Raw genomic sequence first — 20,364 nt, forward strand, 5'->3', positions numbered from 1 at the left:
GACGGCGGTCGCACCGCCACTAACTGAGATGGAGCAAGATGGTAGCAACATCAAGGCCGTGTGGTCTCCCAATGTGGTATTCCTGCCTATGTGACCACACAGCTGCAACCCTGTCTGCACCCTGCCCCCTCTATCCTGATACGTGGCAGCATCGCCACTGTGAGGAGGGCATGTTGCAATGGAGGACATGACCCTGTTACTTTAGCTATCTTGTTTAACAATTGGCATTGTTCCCCTTAACATTCATTTTTCAAATATATCTTTCAGTGAGTTAAGTGGTTTTATTCAATTTATTTAGAAAAGATCTAGAGCTGGCTTCACCCTGCATTTCTGGACAAGACAGGAAACACCTTGCAGACACACACACTTTTCAACATGGCGGGGTCACCAAGGGAAAACACTTCTGGCCTAGACTATGACTGCTTTCCCCCCCACTTAATAGTTAAAAATAACCCCTCTCAACACCCTGTAGTAATCTGTACAGTGTTATGATGGACCACCCAAACATATTATTATTATTATTATTATTATTATTATTATTATTATTATTATTAAAATTGTATACTGACATCTATCTGTAGATCTCAGAACAGTTCACAACACAAAAATACAAGATAAAAATAACACAAAATACATAACAACAACAACAACAACAACAACGAACCAGTTATCTGCTCCTAGTGCATGTCTTTCTTTGACACATGTGGATTTTAGGAGTTCTGTGAGCGTTCAAGTAAATATGCTTGCAAAAGTGATGGTCCACACTTGAATGCTTGTGAGCAGGACTGAGATAAGTGGGCTATGTGCTTGCATGCTCCTCAGAATGCCACCACAAGTGCTTCTTCCTTTCCCTTCCCCAGGGTTCAGTAGCTTACCTTGAGGCACGCGGAAGAGGCAAGGAGGCCCCAGCAGAGCATCATTCCCTTCAGAGGATGCGAATGGGATAACAACTCCCACAGTCCCTCATAGGGAACTGTGCTGCATGTGTCACTTTTACTAGGAGGAGAAAACCAGGGGCCCAATTCTTCACCAGTATTCCAAAAATCCAAAATAACAGTAAACCAGAAGGAGTCTAATTTGACAGACTACTCAGATGGTGTCTATAAAAAGTCTACAATCTATCTTTAAAATACAGTCTGAGACTGGGAATTGTTACAGAATGCCTTTCCTATGGAACGCTCTTGCTTTCTCTTGATAAGATAGAAACTTGCCTTCTTCTGAGACAGGTGGCTCACTCACCTTGAGCTTTTACTTTTCTCCATGTTTCGCTTCTGTGATATTTCAATGCACGGGGCATCTCAGGGCTTGCAGATCAGTTGAAGCAGCTAATCACAGTAGTGTTAAATCCGTTTGGCTTAGATCCTCCAGGTTATATGGAAGAGCCATGGCTCAGGTTCATCCTGTAGCTGTTCCAGGTAGAGCTGATGTCTGAAATCCTGGGAGTTTCTCTAGTCTGTGTAAACAATTTTGCATTGTTTATTCCATCTTGGCATGAAGTAGAGTCTTATGTAGAATAAGTAACCCTTACTTTCATCCTTCCCTTAGAAGAAATACTTTATTTCCAGCAGCATTCATACTTTAATCTCCCTTGGCCTTCTTATTCTTTCTCTTTTTTCCTTACAATTTCTTATAATTTTCCCCCTTACCAGGAGCTGGGGAGAATTCACATTTAATTTGATTGATATGTGATTTTACTACTTGGGGGTACTTTTTTAAAAAAAACCACAACATTTTTTCAATCCATCATGTGACTCTTCTGGCAAATACAAAGTTAGATAAAACTATATTAGATAATAAGAAACTCACATTCATCATACAGACTGATTTTTCAAAACACTGAGCTCTAACAAAAGCAAGCACTATCCATCTTTGCCTGCTCTATAAATCTTCTCCCAAACATTGCCTCTCCCGGAGTAATTTTAAATGGAATCTAGCTAATTTCTCTTTCCTATCATCGTAGTGCTCTTATTGTCATGGCAACTAATAAGTGCTCAAACTTCAGGTCAAGGTTGATTGCTGAAGATGCTGTTTTGCAACCTGCTGAGCTGCTTTCCAATAGACTTCAAGTACAGACTCTCCATCTTGTTAATGATGTATGCATTCATTAACCAATATTTGGCAATATTAGTTAATCAAGGAACACATTACCCATGATTAAAGGAGTATCTGAATGTGTAATTATTGATGTGCAGAGTCAAGCCTGTATATCTAAGTTTTATGGAAAACCTTGAGCTAGACTAGACAGACTGCTTCTAAGTACTTAAGATCTTTTCCTTCTCCTCAAGGAAATAATTTGGGTTGCCTTGCCTAGCTAACTCCTAACCAAACTTCTTCCCAGGCTCTAATTTCTATGCTCCATTACCTTTCCCGCCCCGACCTGGCCACAGTGATCCATGCGATGGTCACCTCCAGGCTTGACTGCTGTAATTCGCTCCACGCAGGGCTGCCCTTGAAGCTGTCCCAGAAACTCCAGCGGGTGCAGAATGCTGCAGCGAGGCTCCTCACGGGGTCTCTGCCATGGGAGCATATTCACCCAGTGCTTTTCCAGCTGCACTGGCTCCCGGTGGAGTACAGGGTCAGGTTTAAGGTGCTGCTTTTGACCTTTAAAGCCCTTCACGGCTTAGAACCCTCGTACCTACAGGACCGCCTCTCCCGGTATGCCACGGAGAGCCTCAAGGTCCATAAATAGCAACACCCTAGTGGTCCCGGCCCTAAGGAAGTTAGATTAGCTTCAGCCAGGGCCAGGGCCTTTTCAACACTGGCTCCGGCCTGGTGGAACGCTCTGCCTCATGAGACCAGGGCCCTCCAGGATCTGATTTCTTTCCGCAGGGCCTGTAAGACAGAGTTGTTCCACCTGGCCTTTGGCTTGGAGACAATTTGATTCTCTCCCCCTCTTTCTTTTTTCTTTTCCTTTCTCCTCCTGAGATGAGGCTACATTTTAATATTTCAATATTTTAATGTTGTATTTTAATTTTGTTTTTAAGTTGTATTCATTCAACTTGTTGTTGTTGTTATTTATTATTATTATTATTATTATTATTATTATTATTATTATTATTAATTTAATCCCTATCTGGCAGTAAAGCCCTGTTTGACAGTTTAACTTGAAATTCTCCACTCTCGCCTAATTGGATGTTGCACCACCCAGCTATGGTTGGCTTGTGCATCTCCAGGAGGCTGACCTAAGGCCCGCCCGTCACACCTCAGCTTTTCCTGAGCCCACTTCACTCCTACTTGTTATGTGAATTGGTTACAAGGAGGGGCCAAGCTGTGGGTTTAAGGAAGCACTCGGAAATGGGTCTTGGAGACAGAAGAAAGCAATTCTATAAGAACCTCTGCTTGTACCAAGACTGGGTATAATTCACAATTGCTGGGGCAATTCACTAAACAACTATTGATCCACTATTGGGGGGAGGGGTGTCAGTTGAATTGACAGAACAATCTGAACCACCCTGAGACCTTTGGGTACAGGGCGGTATAGAAAACAAACAAACAAACAAACAAACAAACCACAAATAACATTTTTTAAAAAAGAAAATCTTGAAAATTCAAAAAGTACATAATTATATGTTCATTAAACATGGTGAGATGTAAATAAAAGAGAGAGAAAGAAAAGGAAAAACAGAACCCATGCAGAAGGGAAAATAAAGGGGGAAACCCCAAAACTATATTTTACAAGGTTGATGTGACAGGTGTGTGTGTGTGTGTGTGTGTGTGTGTGTGTGTGTAGGCTCTGCTTACTCATATTTCTTATTAATTTGAGGACAGCGATATTCATTCAATGATAAGTGGTTTCCTAACGCTGCAAAGACAGTTTCTCGGAAGATCACAAACTCAATCATAAAAGCACCTTCTAATGATCCCTTGTCATGTATCTAGTTGGTGTTTAACGGCCCCAGGAGTGGCCAAAGGAGAAAATACAGAAATAGTGCATTGAAAACAGTCTTGTGGAACTAATTATCTTTTAATTTACTAAGCAAGAGAGATCACAAACAGATAAAGCGGTTTGTAACTGACAGAAAGAAGTTCAAGTCAATTGACTGAAAATTGAGAATAAAAGGAAGTGAGGGGGGGGACAGGACAGCAAAGGACAAAAAGAACACATCACGTTTCCTTTGGCATCTATCCTTTCCAGACTGTTGGTTTTTCTACTCTGTTTAACCTGTACAGACCCAAGAAAATACAAGATAAGATCTCCTTAGCTCTGTGATCATTCTGGCACTGGGGAAGTTTCACTCAGGTTCAGCTTTCCAATCCACAGGTAGCTCTGCTGGTGGCTGCAATTTGGCCTTAGCACTAACTGCATTTTTGCATTTAACTGTGCAGATTGATGAAGATGCAAATGGCATCAGCTGAGAAGCTTACCTCTATTGGGATTGTAACAAGTGTGGTAGGAGAATTTAATCCATTCCTCCCATGTTGTGGTCCTGAAGGAAATCGCTCCCCTGCAGCTGGAATTTGCACTGGAAGCAAATCCCTTGTTGTTACCAGTAGAGGATTTTCTTCCAAGGCAAATAACTAGTTTCAGAGGAACAGTTTACCTCAGGCCCACACCTGGATGAGAAAAGGTTAATTTTAGGGTTGCTTTGGGGAGGGGGCAAAGTTGTTGAGTTGTGTTTTTTTTAGTTATGGGTTGCCATATGCCTGGATTTTCCCAGATATTTCAGTGGCCCGGACACTGTTTTCAACTGTCGTATTCTGGCAACCCTGGTTAATTTACTCCTCCACACCCACTGTGAGCCTCATAATTATCAGCTGGTGCTCTGTCTTTTCAAAAACTTGAATGTTAAAAACAAGGATGCATTTTACGTTGTATCTTATTTGGCCCATATTAGCTACAGTTAAACCTAGCCTAAACGATAAATCCATAGGGATTAAAGTGATGTATTTATGGGAAGGGCTAATGTGCAAATTTAGAGCAATTTCATGCTCTAAATTTTATGCATGAACAGTGAACGTGTGGGTGGGGACAGGGGGACAGATGCAAGCCGAACCCACAACATCCTCTTAGGTACTGCATCTGCCTCAGTTTGTGACCTTTCCTGTGTGGTGCTGGAAAGGTCTGCAGGGGAACCACACGTGTTTCCTTCCATATGTAGAGAGCTCTACTCTCATTTATGTGAACATAAGTAGAAGCCAACAAAGGTCCATATAGTTAAAGCCATGGTTTTCCCGGTAGTGATGTATGGAAGTGAGAGCTGGACCATAAAGAAGGCTGATCGCCGAAGAATTGATGCTTTTGAATTATGGTGCTGGAGGAGACTCTTGAGAGTCCCATGGACTGCAAGAAGTTCAAACCTATTCATTCTGAAGGAAATCAGCCCTGAGTGATCACTGGAAGGACAGATCGTGAAGCTGAGGCTCCAATACTTTGGCCACATCATGAGAAGAGAAGGCTCCCTGGAAAAGACCCTGATGCTAGGAAAGATGGAGGGCACAAGGAGAAGGGGACGACAGAGGACGAGATGGTTGGACAGTGTTCTCGAAGCTACAAACATGAGTCTGACCAAACTGTGGGAAGGCAATGGAAGACAGGAGTGCCTGGCGTGCTCTGGTCTATGGGGTCACAAAGAGTCGGGCACGACTAAATGATAAAACAACAACAACAAGTAGAAGCTGCTTGCAGACCTCCCCTCATTTGCACTGCACATCCCTGACCTTTCTTGTGTTGTGCAAGAATGGTCTGCAAGGTGCTTACTCAACACAGGAGAGGATGAGGACTGAGGTGTGCATGCTTGTGCATGCGGTGTAGATCAGGACATAAGGGGTGGATCCTGCTTGAGCACCCCTGCCGCAGCCCACATTTCCGGCATTCATCTGAAGACATCTAAAGTTTGATGCTAAAATGTGTGTCACCGAGCTTAAAAAGAATCTCTGAGAGCCCTCCTGACCTGGTTGAGTAGCCTTAAGATTGCAAGCTAGCCACATGCCCCCATACTGAAGTTCTCTGGCCATAACTGGATAGAATACTTTTTTTAAAAAAAAGGTGGCCATTTATTTCTGTATATTTGTTGCAAAGATATATTTGTTAAGTTGTGGGTGAACATATCAGACAACACAGCGATTCTTCAAACAGCTCTTGTTTATTCACAGGCCTGGACAGAACTGAAGGGTTCAGTCAGCCTGCTTATATAGAGCTCCAGTACAATGTAACTGTAACAATTTTCTAAAACTATCCAATCAGTGAACGTCACTTTCGATCCCTTATTTGCATAACTATCTACAGTATCCCCCTGCTGGCCCAGGGTGAGAACTTTAGTACATAACAATACTTATACCCATTTTAAGGACCTGAAACACTGCCTTCTTATTCCTCAGCTGACAAATTCTCTGCCCCCACCAGGGGTACATCGTACCAAGGTTTATTTCAGGGGTCAGCAAACTTTTTCAGCAGGGGGCCGGTCGACTGTCCCTAAGACCTTGTGGGGGGCCAGACTATATTGGGGGGGGGGAATGAACAAATTCCTATGCCCCACAAATAACCCAGAGATGCATTTTAAATAAAAGGACACATTCTACTCATGTGAAAACACACTGATTCCCGGACTATCCACGGGCCAGATTTAGAAGGCAATTGGGCTGGATCCGGGCCCCGGGCCTTAGTTTGCCTACCCATGGTGCTGAAACTGAAACTAGAGTCCTGTCTCCTCCATAAAAGGTTGTGGAGTTCTTTGCAGAATCCCTTGACTTTTCGCTCTTCAGCTATCTGTTGGAGGGAACCAACTCCACAGAGACAGGATATTTACACTGCATTCTTAAACACACTTAGCTGGTGATAACTCTCTCTAAACTCAAGGAGACTTCTGAACAGACAGACATAGGATCATGTTATTAAAGATGGTAAAGGTAAAGGTAAAGGTTCCCTGGATGGTTAAGTCCAGTCAAAGGTGACTATGGGGTTGCGGCGCTCATCTCACTTTCAGCGAGGGAGCCGGCATTTGTCCACAGAGAGCTTTCCAAGTCATGTGGCCAGAATGACTAAACCACTTCTGGTGCAACGAAACACCGTGACAGAAACCAGAGCGCACGGAAACGCTGTTTACCTTCCCGCAGCAGCAGTACCTATTTATCTACTTGCACTGGTGTGCTTTCAAACTGCTAGGTTGGGACAGAGCAATGGGAGCTCACCCCATCACGGAATTCAAACCACCGACCTGATTAGCAAGCCCAAGAAGCTCAGTGGTTTACACCACAGTGCCACCCACATCATCATCATTTCATTCTGTATGGGACAATGACAATAAAGATTATCATATCGTATCATCATCATCATCATTATAAATGGCACCACACTGGCCACCCCATACACATATGCGCAGACACACCTTCTGTTTTTCTCTCCATCATGAGCTGTTGGTAGGTGTTTCTCTTCTGAATGCAATACAATATTTTGCAAGTGTTACAAAAACTAAATGGAACTTGGGGATCCCTTGTTCTAGGGTGGTGGCTCCAGGATCTGCTGCAGCTCCTTCCAAAGCTACATGAAGAGTGTTATGATAAAATTGCAGGTTGCAATGCTGACAAGCTAATGCCAACTGGAAGAAAACAAAACCAAGCAAAACTCCGTCCAACTGTGCGGGGGAAATATGTTTCAAAAATAACATTTGGCAACTTGATCTGGCAGGTGTTATGCATGGAGGCGCGAAGCCTTCCAGCTGCTCTACCTCCTGAAATACAACTCAAGACAATTTCTAGCACTGTTTTTAAAAGAAAGGTTTGGGTAGTAATTTATGACCCAAGTGTAACTGGAGGGATACTAATTCCGAGATACCCAGGTCATACTTTATTTCCCTCAGGAAAGCAAAACTACTTGGGACAGTTTTATGGAATGTCATAATAACTAGTCCACAATGTTAATACATTCCACCTGGCTGGCTTCAAATCATGTTCAATGCTTCATGATTGCGTCTTTATGCTGGGCTAAGCCTATTGTTGGCCTCAAAAGGCATACAAAACAGTAAGTAGATTTACCTGGGACTTTTTATTGTGCTGTACTTCACCTAGATCCATTTTTCCTATTTGTGGGCAGTTCCTTATGTGGACGTCAGTCAACTTGACACCCATAATAATACTTGATACTTTGTTAAATTCTCACACGATCCTTTGATTTCTTGCCCACGTCATTCTTCAGACACCTCACCATAATCTTCTTTGCTTGTTTCTGTAACTGCCTTAAGTGGGACTGACTACATATCTTCTGCACTCTGCTTGCAACAGTTAGGACTCAATTGATATTCAAGGGTTTTGCTTTCTTTCACTGCACTGAAATATTGCTATTTAACGATGACATGTGGGAACTGGCTCGTTTTTATTTTTTACTTTACAAAAGCAGGGAACCACCATGCTAATTTACACTGCCTTAACACAAGTTCTTTTTTTAAAAAAAACTTCGCTCTATTTCTTTGCCATGATAAGTTATTAAAAGCAAGCAAACTCATTTCTCTTCTGCGGCAGAGAAACATGTTAATGTGAAGCTATACTTCATTTGGCTTAAAAGATAATAACAAACTCACTTCCAAAGCATTTTCTTTCTTTATGTCACAAAACTTCTACGCTCTAACTATGTCATCTTTGTCCTAAAACATCATTAGGCATCCAAGGTAACAGAAAGAAAAGAAAGAAAGATGAATTGTTGGGCTGGCATTTTTTGGTGTGTGTGTGTGTGTGACTAAAAACTAGACTGATTATTCTCAGTAGCAGAAGGCATGGTGTGGCATTCACCTGACCTCCTGACAGCTGAGTCACTGCTACTGACCAGGAATGAGAGGGGGAGGGTTGAGATAACAAGGAGCTCAACACAGTGAAAACACATTGCAGGACCACCGAATTGGCTCTACCAGTGTGTTTGCACCATCCTGACTTCCCTGCTGCCCCATCACTCCCCATCTCCTTCCTGGTCAGCAGCAGTGACTCAGCTATCAGGAGCACTGCCACATCATCATGTCATCTAATACTGGTTCTTCTATCAATGCTAATATGTGAACATAGCCTCTGACCTCGTTGATATACGTAGTTGCTATTTTAGGCCTTCATTCTACATACATCTAACTGACCCGATCAGTGACCACAGAGATTTTAGCAAGGCTTTAAGGTTTATTTTTGGTGTGTATTGGGAGCTAGGTCTAAAACAGTGGCAGAAAACTTAATTAGCATGACTTTCTGAGTTGCCTCGTGCTGCCTGACTGGAATAGGACAAAATCCCCCTTGAATTTCCACAGAAGTCTTTTTTTAAAAAAAATGCTATTGCAGGACAAGAGAAGGATCAGTAGTAGCATATTATCTCAAGAACACACTGTAATAATGTCAGATAGAAGTAATGAATTAAACAAATGCATTGGTGACAGCCGTACAAAACCCCAGTGGAATGCTGAAAAGTCGTGACTGTATTTAGAGCCTCAGAGAACCCCTCTGCAAAATGCTCATCGTCTTATCCAACTTCTGCTTGCTTTCTGTGAAATTGTTTGGCTAAACTGCGAGAGGCAGTGGAAGACAGGAGTGCCTGGCGTGCTCTGGTCCATGGGGTCACGAAGTCGGACACGACTAAACGACTAAACAGCAACAACAAAATTTCACTCAAAGCGAAGCCTCCAGTTTGGAGTTGTGAGGTTTCACTTTTGAGAACAGATCTTGTTCCAGGCCTCTTCAGCTTTGTCCATCACTTGAGCAGTTTTTTGGGGGAGCTGAATCCCAACATACATTGGAAGAAGGTGTGTTGGAGGTATTTATTCATCTATTTTATTTATAAAAGGTAAAGGTAAAGGGACTCCTGACCATTAGTTCCAGTTGTGACAGACTCTGGGATTGCGGCGCTCATCTCGCTTTATTGGCCAAGGGAGCCGGCGTACAGCTTCCGGGTCATGTGGCCAGCATGACTAAGCCGCTTCTGGCCAACCAGAGCAGCACACGGAAATGCAGTTTATCTTCCCACCGGAGCGGTACCTATTTATCTACTTGCACTTTGAGGTGCTTTCAAACTGCTAGGTTGGCAGGAACAGGGACCAAGCAACGGGAGCTCACCCCGTCGCGGGGATTTGAACCGCCGACCTTCTGATTGGCAAGTCCTAGGCTCTGTGGTTTAACCCACAGTGCCACCCGTGTCCCATTTTATTTATATGCTGCCCTTTATCCAAGGTAGTGGGGTTCCACAGACAAACCTTGGCCCTGCACTGACCATGTCCCCCACAACATAACCCAATATCAGGGTCCTGAATGTCCCGCTCCTGCCACACAATGCTTTGGATTACTTAAAAAGGTAAAGGTAAAGGACCCCTGACAGTTAAGTCCAGTCACGAACGACTCTGGGGTTGTAGCGCTCATCTCGTTTTACTGGCTGAGGGAGCCGATGTTTGCCTGCAGACAGTTTTTTCCAGGTCATGTGGCCAGCATGACTAAGCCGCTTCTGGCGAACCAGAGCAGCACACGGAAATGCCGTCTACCTTCCCGCTGGAGCGGTACCTATTTATCTACTTGCACTTTGACGTGCTTTCGAACTGCTAGGTTGGCAGGAGCTGGATTACTTACACCACTGTAAATTCCACCAGCCTAAGTTCCACCAGCTGAGCCCTGATTGAGCTAGGGTCAGAAACTTATGCCACCATATTTCTGGCTCATTCAGGGTGAGGGGCTTACATAGGCATAGAATAAATCAGGAAAGCACACGATCCACCCAATCCAAACTCCCTCATACTCGAAAATCTTGGCTTTGCATTGTGCTGCTGTCCACAGCTGAGAACCACCACTCTGTTTTCACATTGTCTTTGGGAAAGGTTTGTGCAATCAATCTGTTTAATGTGCAAAGCAATGTAGAAAAAGAAACAAAAACGTGTTGATACTGTTCCAGTGCTTAGACATTTCAATATTCAGTGTTGGCACACAATTGAGATTATCCCAGAATACAATATTTAGTCACAGATTCCAAAATACATTAATATGAGGATTAACTGAGTTTTCCCAGGCTATTTTCAGAGGGCTAACATAATTTCTAATGAATTCCTTAAAAGAGCCTTTGTCCACAGGCAAAAATGATCTAAAATGAACTTGGGTGGGGAATGAAGGAGGGAGAATCAAGTTTTGTTTTTGCTTTTTTTTAAAAAAAAAATAATCATCATCATTTTTTTGGAGGGAGGCATTTTGAAATGATTTTAAAATAGAGCAGATTTTCATCTATGTTTGGATGGCTCCTAACTCTCTAAACTCTTGTTGTAGAAAGAGACTGCTAAAAACTGGTTTAACAAGCAGGCTCATAAATGCCCCTTTGTTGGGCCTTTGCATAACTAACATGATGGCCAAGGGCAGATGAAATATTGTCGTAGGAGCTAATGGTTGGAGAGCCTTCTGAAAGACAATATGTCATTCTCCCCACTCCATTCCCTGGCTGGAAGTGATGTCATCAAAGGGAGTCTCTGTGTGAAAGACTGGTAGTGTTGGAGCTTGAATCTGAAAGAGACAATTAGGCCTTACTTGCTCTATGGTACTGTTGGTTTTCCATATACTGTGGTACCTCGGGTTACAGACGCTTCAGGTTACAGACTCCGCTAACCCAGAAATAGTACCTCAGGTTAAGAACTTTGCTTCAGGATGAGAACAGAAATCGTGTGGCGGTGGCACGGTGGCAGCAGGAGGCCCCATTAGCTAAAGTGGTACCTCAGGTTAAAAATGGTTCTTAACCCGAGGTACCACTGTGTGTGTGTGTACATATATATACATGGGACAACCTATTAAAACTACTCAGCCTGACAGTGAAAACGTCTGCTAGACCTTCTGCCATGTGTCTTAACCACATGGCAGAAAGTCAAGGAAGAAGGGGGCAACTAGACTGCGTAGGAAAGTGAATTCCATTCTAGAGAGAAAACCCTCTCCTGCATCCCAACAATCATTCCCCCACGACCGTCAAGCCTCCTCTGAAGATCCTCTGAAGTGAAGTCTCCTCTAAGTGGAGCAAAACATAAAAACAAAATTGTAGTTCTGTATAGCATTTCAAAGTAGCAGCCACCAAGCTTTGCTGCGGCCATCATGATACATGGCGGAAAATTCATTTCAGTTGCACCATTAAAGATATTGAATCTTTTTATCCCTAATTCAACAAATCCTGGCTGATTCCCCTGGGAAGGAGATAACAGAGTAGCGTGTGAACCTAGAACATGGCACCTAATTAAAAGACCACTGCTCTCAATTCAGCATTAACTGTCAACTTCAGAATGTAATTGGAACCACTGCAGTGTTGACATTATTAAACACAGGCACTTTGATTCCTTTCCTCTGCCCGCTTTAAAAATCAAAGAGAAGAATTAAGCACTAAGACCCACATGAATGTTTAATAGATGGTGTTAATGGTCTTAAGAGTCAGCCAAGGAAAGTGCAGATTGCTCTGAGATGTCAATCCAGGCACCATTATTTAATAGGTTTATTCACAATAAACAGGTTTATTGTTATTTAGCATATTTATTACGGATCGGGAACAGAGAGACATAGGTGCCATTATGGGGACAAGTCATAATGTGGACTGCATAGCCAGTTTAAAGGGGTTGTAAAAAGAAGCTCAGGAAAGATGAGGAAAAACTAAGGGAGCAAGGAACAGTCAAACAGACAAGTTGGATTCGGGGACTGTATATTTTTAGGGAAGGTTGGGGCAGAGGAAGGAAAGGAAAGAAAAGACCAAACCTGCAGGTTCAAGGTACACTCTTAAGGTGAAGCACAGCTAATGAGTTCTAAACTGATGCTGTTGACCAACCTGTAAATAGTTACCGTATTTTTCACTTTAGAAGACGCACCAGACCACAAGACGCACCTAGTTTTTGGAGGAGGAATACAAGAAGAAAAAAAATTCTGAATCTCAGAAGCCAGAACAGCAAGAGGGATCGCTTGTGAAAGCAGCAATCCCTCTTGCTGTTCTGGCTTCTGTGATAGCTGCGCAGCCTGCATTCGCTCCATAAGACGCACACACATTTCCCCTTAATTTTTAGGAGGGAAAAAGTGAGTCTTACAGAGCAAAAAATACGGTATTTCCTGTTTTCTTCTGGAGGGTCTGCTGGGAGACTGAAACATAAGAGAGAGCACATTGTCTCAATTGTTGCAGGTGTTCTTTCACTGAATACATACCTGGAGACTTCAGGTAGTCTTTGTGTCAGCCAGTAAGAAGTCATGAAGTCATATATCCTTGAGATGAACCGTACAGAAAAGCTAAGGGCTGCATCTCACATGGTTGCAATCTCTGTCTACAGACTAGGATGGCTTGACCTAGGCAGACCATTTTAATGGTCAGTATATTAAAGGTATTTCACCAGTTGTGCTGGGCCTGGACTCAACATTTGTCATTTCATGTTAGGGATGGAGTTTGATGGTGCATTTTTTTATCGTGTTATTGTAGCGGAAACCCAGTTGCTATTCACATTTCATTAAACTTACACGATCTCCACCTGATTACCATTTGTGAAAATAGTGTTATTGTTTTCAATCCTCCTGACATTACTGCACTTCCCCAGTGGATATGGCTCTTTAAAATACTGCCACTTTTAATCACTGCCCGTCACTAAGTTCCTATTTGCATGCCTCCAGGGGTACTGTAATTCGTATGTCTTGTGGTGTCACATTAATGAGGCTTGCATATGCAGCTGAAAAAAGTACTTTGTTTTACTGTTTTGCTATTACTCAATCACTACTCCTCAATTGTTTAATAGACATGATAATATCATGACAGTCCCTGCTTCCATGGACAGTCCTGGATTAACAGAAGTCATCCCAGTTTCCGATTTGATGCTGGAATGTCCCACTTTTCCTTAAAGGTAAAGGGACCCCTGACAGTTAGGTCCAGTCGCGGATGACTCTGGGGTTGCGGCGCTCATCTCGCTTTATTGGCCGAGGGAGCCGGCGTACAGCTTCCGGGTCATATGGCCAGCATGACAAAGCCGCTTCTGGCAAACCAGAGCAGCGCACGGAAACACCGTTTACCTTCCCGCTGGAGCGGTACCTATTTATCTACTTGCACTTGATGTGCTTTTGAACTGCTAGGTTGGCAGGAGCAGGGACCGAGCAACGGGAGCTCACCCTGTTGCGGGGATTCGAACCGCCGACCTTCTGATCAGCAAGCCCTAGGCTCTGTGGTTTAGACATCCTTAGAATGTCCCCATTTTCATGGTAGAAATGTTGAACAGTATGGAGTTATGTGACCTCCAAGCCAAGGAGATAGGTAACTATACAACCTTTAGAAGACATCTGAAGGCAGCCCTGTATAGTGATGTTCTTTAATATTTAATGTTTTATTATGTTTTATATATGTTGGAAGCTGCCCAGTCAGATGGGTGGGGTATAGATAGATAGATAGATAGATAGATAGATAGATAGATAGATAGATAGATAATTGAATAGGATGTCCCTATTTTCATCGGAAAATTGTTGGAGTATATAGCATACTGGTTTTCATTAGGAACTAAGGTGACATTTTGAGAGGAATGCAGATCAGTTTGTTTCTGAACTGGGGGACTTTGTTTCTGAAGCACCACCATACCCAATTACAAACTTATTCTGCATCCCCGTAAGAATAACACAGAGGTATCTTCCAAGGTTGTTCTGAAGGCAAGCGCAATAATTGTTCCAGATGAATGACAGAAATCCTGGAAACAGGTTTCCACATCTGAATTTCCCTGGCCGGAGGCAGTTTCAAAATATATCTTTGTGATGACTGTATTGAGTGAAGTGGCCATGAGATTATACTGTTAACCATGGATGAAACAGCCTTAGATGGACAGCTTCAATTTCATGATGGCATTTATAAAATGTAAAACATCAGCTGAAAACACTAGCCATATACTCACGTTAATGTTTTCATTTTCTAGCATGTGGTTTATATTTTAAGAGCCTGGGTTTTTTTTTAGTGCAGTCAGTTGACTTCTTTTATTCAAAATATATCCCCCACCCATTTGTGTGTGTGTGATGAACTGAAAAATTATTACAAGTCTGTCACAGACTTTACAAAAGGAACCTGCTTTATGGCATTTAGAAAGAGAAAAAAATATCACCCAGAGATCATTACTGAAGGTGTAAGGCTAGAATCAAGCCGTCTCTTGTCAGATCATTTCAAAATGTATTTCACAGTGGCAAAGGGCACTTTCCGCAGGCTTAATGGTACATTATGCAAGAATAAATAATTTAAAACGAAAATTGGCATTCTATTCTGTAACTAGAAAGTAAAGTTTGAAATGCTGCTAATTTAGACATTAGAGACATGACGGATTCATAAAATAATACTGAAGAGAGTTGGGATGGGAATGTGTTATCTAGATAGCGAGACTTTTCTGATGAAGCCCATTAAAAAAAGGCAGAGCCTATGGGGAGTTTTCTCATTATTATTCCTTTATTTCATATACCAACCCCCTTTTCTTGTTTAAAGATGTTCATTGGGTTTGAGTGAAGATGATTGCATTCCACTTTTGCTAGCCTCTTTATCTCCCAAACCTATCCCTCATTCTGTGCCGGCGTAATTTAGTCAAGGTCTGTTCTTATGTGAATGAGCTTAGACTCCCTCCCAATGCTTTGTCTAAATAACTCACATGGGGACTGGCAACTTCTTCAATGGGAGGAAATACTTACTGACCTCCAGTCCCCTCTTTAATTAAAAGACATTAATTTTTAGATCTTGGTGGCAGATGGAACAAGCTGGGCTGTTGTTAGGCCAGAAATATATTAATAGACTTGGGGCCTGCTGGTTTACTTTTCTGCCTGAATTAAATCCCACAGCTAAGCAAAGCCTAGTTGTTGATTTGGTCTTGTATTAACATGTTTAGTGCTTTAGAAGCCTTTCTTGGCAGAAAAAAAACCAGGAGGGACTCCTCAGATTATCACTATCAGTGACTGGAAAATTGCCTGGTTTCTTCTTTTAAGTAATGGTGATTTATAGTACACTTCTGTGGTCTGCTAAGAGGGAATCCTAGGACAGGGAAAAACACTCCTCTTCAAATTTGGAGACAGAACTCCTACACTGGAGAAGAGATGTGATGTAAGGTTCTTCACTGAAGCTTCTGTACTCCTTGCCCAACTAATGTTGCAAATCTAGCATTTGTAAGGCAAATAACAGGTGTGTGCTGGGTACAATTGGGAAATGTGCCAAGGTGGACCACAAAATGGGCAAGATCTAAACCAGGAAGAAATTTGGATATGCTTCTTAGCATGTCTAAGCCTTTTTCTTCCATTTTCTTCCCATGGTTTCCATTAGGAGGTAAAAAGTGTTGTTGTTTATGAATCACTTTCCATGAGGCCTCCTGAAGCATTTTGCAATATAATAGAAGCATATCAACAACCTCAGACATGCAGATGACACAACCTTGATGGCAGAAAGTGAGGAGGAATTAAAGAACCTTTTAATGAGGGTGAAAGAGGAGAGCGCAAAATATGGTCTGAAGCTCAACATTAAAAAAACTAAGATAGCCACTGGTCCCACCACCTCCTGGCAAATAGAAGGGGGGAAATGGAGGCAGTGAGAGATTTTACTTTCTTGGGTTCCATGATCACTGCAGATGGGGACAGCAGTCACAAAATTAAAAGATGCCTGCTTCTTGGGAGAAAAGCAATGACAAACCTAGACAGCATCTTAAAAAGCAGAGACATCACCTTGCCAACAAAGGTCCATATAGTTAAAGCTATGGTTTTTCCCGTAGTGATGTATGGAAGTGAGAGCTGGACCATAAAGAAGGCTGATCGCTGAAGAATTGATGCTATTGAATTATGCTGCTGGAGGAGACTCTTGAGAGTCCCATGGACTGCAAGAAGATCAAACCTATCCATTCTGAAGGAAATCAGCCCTGAGTGCTCACTGGAAGGACAGATCCTGAAGCTGAGGCTCCAATACTTTGGCCACCTCATGAGAAGAGAAGACTCCTTGGAAAAGACCCTGATGTTGGGAAAGATGGAGGGCACAAGGAGAAGGGGACGACAGAGGACGAGATGGTTGGACAGTGTTCTCGAAGCTACCAACATGAGTTTGACCAAACTGCGGGAGGCAGTGGAAGACAGGAGTGCCTGGCGTGCTCTGGTCCATGGGGTCACGAAGAGTTGGACACAACTAAACAACAACATGAGCATATGTTTAAAATTTACACACACACTTGTATATAAAAAACAATACACACACAAACACATATATACGCACATACACAAAAGTGCACACATAAAACCAGTTCAAATCTGATGCAGATGTCAACTGGGATAAATATCTCCATTTAGAAGGCTTGCTGAAAGAAAACCATCTTTAGCAGGTGCTGGGGTCGGGGGAGAAGGTGCCCATATGTTATGCGGTGGTGGCAGTAGAAGTGGTAACAACAAAACAACAACAGCAAGGAAATGGAAGAACGCAAGATGGTTTCCCAGCCCTCACTTCTGCCCTGCCTGCTGTGCTGGAATTGTGTTGGGAAGTGGAGGCATAAGAAGAAATAAGCTAAAGCAGAAAAAATAGTTTATTTTCTCACTTTAAGAAAGCACCTTAGGCTAAATCTAGGACCTATTTCAAGGAAATGCAGTAATGTTTGCTTGTAAGCTGCTAGCAGTTTTATCTCTGAACACCTTGTTCCAGGCGACAACAGGACACTTGCTTAACCACAAGGTAAAGGATCAAGCTTGCGGGTGAGCTAGGCATTAAGTAGATTCTGCTAATGACAAGTTAGAAGAACAAAAGAAGTTAGGGAAAACTAAGTGTTAGCAGAGAGGAGTAATGGAAAGTCCCTCAAATGCATAGGGAAGGTTACTTATAAGTACTACAATTGGGGGGTGGGGACACTTGCCATGGGGTGAAATGGGGGCTGCTACAATAAGTGATGCAGCTATCAGGCTGCTTGTAGAGAACTATAAAAGTATCTGCTTAACCTGGCTCTTGTCTGCACCATGAGGTGAATGAGACATCAGTCTTTACAAGAATAAATCCTTTTCATGCTTTGCTACCTGTTGCCTGGTTATTGTTTTCCACTACACAACAAATGTCAAAGTGGAGAGTTCCACAACATTGCTCAAGCTAACGAGGGCTTTGAATCTGACGATTAAACCACCTCCACCTTACTTTACCTCATGACTGCAGCCTTTAGTGTTTAACTATACAGTCGTACCTCCGGTTGTGGAAGGGATCTGTTCCAGAGGTCCGGCCAGATCCTGAGATTTTTGCAACTGAAGAGACCACTTCTGCACATGCACGTGCGGCAAAAACCCAGAAAAATACTTCTGGTATTTGCAGCTTATGTATCCCAAAGTTTCCATAAGCGGAGGTACCACTGTATATTGATTGCTTTGAATGGCTTTTTAAAAACAAACAAACAGAAAACAGCAGCAGCAACAACTGTACTGTATTCCTTTCTCATGGTTAGCTGCCTTGAACTTTTTGGAAAGGTGGGATATAAATGTTTTAGGTAAGTAAATAATAATGAAATAAAGAACTGGGGTCGGCCTGTTCCGGAGCTCTTCACCTCATCAAGAAGGTGGCCCAGCTTGGAAGGTGGTGGGGAAGACTTATTCAGCAGCAGCAGAATCCGAGTGGGCCTTGAAGGCTGCACACTCCTCCCAAGAGCAGTGTTGTCAAAATCTCCCTGCAAAGGTATTGACATTTTTATGTATTCACTCTGATTTGAGCTGTTAGGTCTGCTGTGTTCTTGTACGAAAGCCTGCGGCAGGCGACTTCCCCCCCTCTCTTCTCCTCCAACCTGTGTTCAATTGCATAATTTATTCAAACAGGGACTTGCCCTATTCGGGGGTTCAGATTACTTATGTCCAAACACTCACACCAGGGAGGGTGTGTGTGTGTTGCCAGTTGGAAACATTTAACATGAAGAATACCGAAAGACAGGAAGGAAAAGGCTCTCTTAGCATAAAAGGCTATATCTCCATATCTCCACTAAGACTACCAGACACATTGTATGGGGGAAAATATGGCTGCAAGCATAAGTAAATGGGAACAACCATCTTGTTATCTGTAAAATTCCTAGGAACAGACTGCAGACCCGCCAAGTGTCCCTATTTTCAAGGGACAGTTTCAAATTTACAGAAGCCATCCTGGTTTCTGATTTGATCCTGGAAGTCCCGCTTTTCCTTAGGACATCCCTATTTTCATCAGAGAAATGTCGGAGGGTATGGAGTCATGCAACCCCCCCCCCCCCCGAGCCAAGGAAATAAGTAGCTATACAACTTTTAGAAGACATCTGAAGTCAGCCCTGTACAGGGAAGTTTTTAAAAAATGTGGCATGTTTTCTTATGTTTTTATATATGTTGGAAGCTGCGTAGAGTCGCTGGGGCAACCCAGTTGAGTGGGGTATAATGACGATGGTAGTGGTGGTGGTGGAATAGGACTCCCCTATTAACATTAGAGAAATTTTGGAGGGTATGGGACCATAAAGAAGAGAGCTGGACCATAAAGAAGGCTGGTTGCCAAAGAATTGATGCTTTTGAATTATGGTGCTGGAGGAGACTCTTGAGAGTCCCATGGACTGCAAGAAGATCAAACCTATCCATTCTTAAGGAAATCAGCCCCGAGTGCTCACTGGAAGGACAGATCCTGAAGCTGAGGCTCCAATACTTTGACCACCTCATGAGAAGAGAAGACTCCCTGGAAAAGACCCTGATGTTGGGAAAGACTGAGGGCACAAGGAGAAGGGGACGGCAGAGGACGAGATGGTTGGACAGCGTTCTCGAAGCTACGAACATGAGTTTGACCAAACTGCGGGAGGCAGTGGAAGACAGGAGTGCCTGGCATGCTCTGGTCCATGGGGTAACAAAGAGTCGGACACGACTAAACAACAACAACATGGGACTGTACACTACAGCATACAATCACTTTCTGGTGTATCTTGAAAGAGATTTATTTTTATTTATTTATTACTGGGTGGCCATGGAGCTCCTCTAAGGAGCTTAACATCTTTAAAGGAAGAAAGAGCTAGCCCTCTGACCACCTCATAAGCACTGTTAATGTGCGTCAGTTATTGATTATACATTTCACCCTGCAGATTTGCATTCTAATCTGTGCATGGTTCGGGGATGGGGAGGGATGTGATCGTTTGCTCCAAAATACAGAGCAGAGTGGAATCCTCCCCAACCCTAAACAATGGAATCGCATTTCACAAAGGGAAAACATGAGAAACTGAAGGGCCCGTTTCAGCACAACAATAGTGGAAAGTGGGGGTCATATCCTTCTGCAATTTTTCTTTTTCTGGGATTTACAGCTAACTAACTGCTCCCCTTTTGGCTTCTTTACCACATACATCCATTAGCTCAAGAGTGGGGAACCTCAGGACTGAATATGCACACCCTCCAGGTGAAACCTGGACTGCCATTTTCCAGGACCACACTCCTGCATGAGTCATGTGACCCGTGTGTGAGATTGTAACCCCGAAAAAGCAC

General features: G+C 42.9%; 1 protein-coding gene across 1 annotated transcript in view; it reads right to left on the minus strand.

Moving 5' to 3' along the window:
• Nucleotides 1-748: 748 nt before the first annotated feature.
• Nucleotides 749-20,364, minus strand: part of LOC310765495 (uncharacterized protein) — a 69,319-nt gene continuing 49,703 nt past the window's right edge. Inside the window, exon 3 of the transcript XR_014549606.1 lies at nt 749-1,453. The gene's annotated coding sequence lies outside the window, so the exon portion shown is untranslated. The remainder of the gene's footprint in view (nt 1,454-20,364) is intronic.

Source organism: Podarcis filfolensis (assembly GCF_964270895.1).
Source record: "Podarcis filfolensis genome assembly, chromosome: 6".
Lineage (NCBI taxonomy): Eukaryota > Metazoa > Chordata > Lepidosauria > Squamata > Lacertidae > Podarcis > Podarcis filfolensis.